Below are 2,734 nucleotides of genomic sequence, written 5' to 3' on the forward strand. Positions count from 1 at the left end.
AGCGGGAGGCAGTTTGTTCGCGGAAAGGGCTGGAGAGCGCTACAATAATAAGTGTCTGCAAGCAACTGTGAAACTAGGTGGAGGTTCCTTGTAAGGCTGCATTTCTGCAAATAGAATGTTAGATTTGGTCAGGATCATTGGTGTCCTCAATGCTGAGAAATACAGGCAGATAGTTATCCATCATGCCATACTATCAGGGAGGTGTGTGATTGGCCCTAAGTTTATTCTGCAACAGGACAGCGACCCCAAACATGCAGCCAAAGTCATTAGCCACTTGAGCTCCAGAAGATTTTACCCCTTCCATGATCAGACCATTTTTTTGCTATTCAACACTGCGCTACTTTAACTGGTCATGCAACGCTGTACCCAAATTAAGTTTGGTTAATTTTTTTCACAGAAATAGAGCTTAATCACTGGGTTTGTTATTTTTATGATATAAACTAAAAAATACCGAAAATGTTGAAAACAAAAACATTTTTTTTTTTTTACTTTCTGCTATAAAATATATCCAGTTGAAATTTAAAAAAAAAAAAATATCTAATTTCTTCATAACTGTTGGCCAAAATGTATTCTGCTAGATGTCTTTGATAAAGAAAAATCCTAATAGGTGTATATTGATTGATATGCATGAACATTAAAACGCCTGCAAACTATGATATTTAAAGTACACTGACATTTTTATTGGTTTATTTTTTATACTAGTAATGGCAGTGATCAGCTGCTTATAATGGGACTGTGATAGTGTGGTGGGCAATCTGACACTGACTGGTGCTGAAGGGGAACTAACTGACTGACACTGACATAACCAGTGGCACTAATACCGTAATCAGAAATAATACTGTACACTGTCACTGTACTAATGACACTGGATGGGAAGAGGTTAACATTTTGGGCGATCAAGGGGTTATACGTGTGCATTTTAGAGCGATCAAGGGGTTAAATATATTACAGATCTCTTTGTTTCTTATCCCTACTTTGCAGAGATAAGAAATAGAAAGATCACTCCCTCTGTACAGAGCCCTGTGTTGATTGACAACACAGAGCTCTGGGCTGTGCTTGGACTAGGAGTTGACCGATTATCAGTGCGGCCAATTTATTGGGGGTCAATATTCACATTTTTAAAATAATCGCTATCGGTCAAACTTACCGATTTTACCGATATTGGTCTCAACCTGCTGCGGTGACTATCTTTTTGAGGGCCCATTATGTTATTGGCCTGAGTAGAAGAAGCTAGGACTCAGAAGGTTTGCAGTGCACTGCAGGTTCAGTGTGCGGAGGCACATGACACACGACATTACTACATATGTTGCGCCACGCAACTCCACGCACTGGGCGTTAAAACATTTAGACAGTCTGACTGAGTCCTGGCTTCTTCTACCCGGATAGGGCAAAGGCTGCTGTCCGAGAAGCCTCATCGCGGACAGTGCACGCCACGGAACGGCACAAATGGACCAGAAAGAACACGTCAGCCAGCAGCCACCCATCCACTCACAGCAGGGAGCCAGGCCACCCACACTCCCACAGCAGGGTGCACCATGCCAGCCAGCCAGCCACCACAGCAGGGTGCCACCCAGCCACCAACAGCAGGGTGTAAGCCACCCAGCCACCCACAGCAGGGTGCCAGCCAGCCAGCCAGCCACTCACAGCAAGGTGCCAGCCAGCCATCCACCCACCCACAGCAGGGTGCCAGCCAGCCAGCCACCCACAGCAAGGTGCCAGCCAGCCATCCACCCACCCACAGCAAGGTGCCAGCCAGCCATCCACCCACCCACAGCAGGGTGCCAACCAGCCACCCACCCATTTTAGTAAACATTTACATGCTCAGTTTATACCTGTGTAGAATTTGTGTATTTGTGTAGAAAATTGTGTAGAAAATTGTGTTGATTTTTCAAAACTTTAAATGTACAGAATATTGGCACCTGATATCGGCTATCGGCCTAAAAGGCGGCCAAAAAATCGGTATCGGCTCTGAAAAAAACAATATTAGTCGACCCCTAGTTTGCACATAGCCGATCAGCAGGTCCCGGCCATGAATCATTGGCCAGGACTTACTTACAGATTCCCACTGTGTACAACCCCAGTGGGTATCAGTGGAGAGGGCAGGGATCCCCCATGCAGGGGCCCTAAACCTGAAAGCAGGCAGCGACATATGGGTATATAATTTTGCCTGTGCGGGCCGCCCATGTACAGTACATTTTGGCAGTTTTTCCCCAAGTGGTTAAGAACTATCTTCATCATAAAGAAGAACAAGGAAGTGATGGTTTGGCCCCCACAGAGCCATGATGACAACTTAATCGAGTCTGTCTGGAAATATATGGACCAGGATTTGAGGCAGCCGATATCTAGAAAAGATCTGTGTTTAGTTCTCCAAGATGTTTGAAACAACCTACCTGCCAAGTTCCTTCAAAACTGTGTGCAAGTGTACCCAGATGAATTGATGCTGGTATGAAAGCAGAGGGTGGTCACACCAAATATTGATTTGATTTGGGTTTCTTTTCTGTTTATTTACTTTCCATTTTGTTAATTGATCAAAATAAACTATTAATACTTCTATTTCTGGAAGCATTCTTCATTCACACCTGCCTAAAACTTTTGCACAGTAGCATATATATTCATATATATAAAAGAGTTCAAATGTAGAAACATTAAATTAAAATGAAATTGTTCCAAAACTGTTAATTTTTCCATTAAACTATTTCTGAACTTGACTTTTTTTCTGTATGATAAAGTCATA

Source organism: Pelophylax lessonae (genome assembly GCF_965119305.1).
Source record: "Pelophylax lessonae genome assembly, chromosome: 12".
In the NCBI taxonomy this organism is placed as follows: domain Eukaryota; kingdom Metazoa; phylum Chordata; class Amphibia; order Anura; family Ranidae; genus Pelophylax; species Pelophylax lessonae.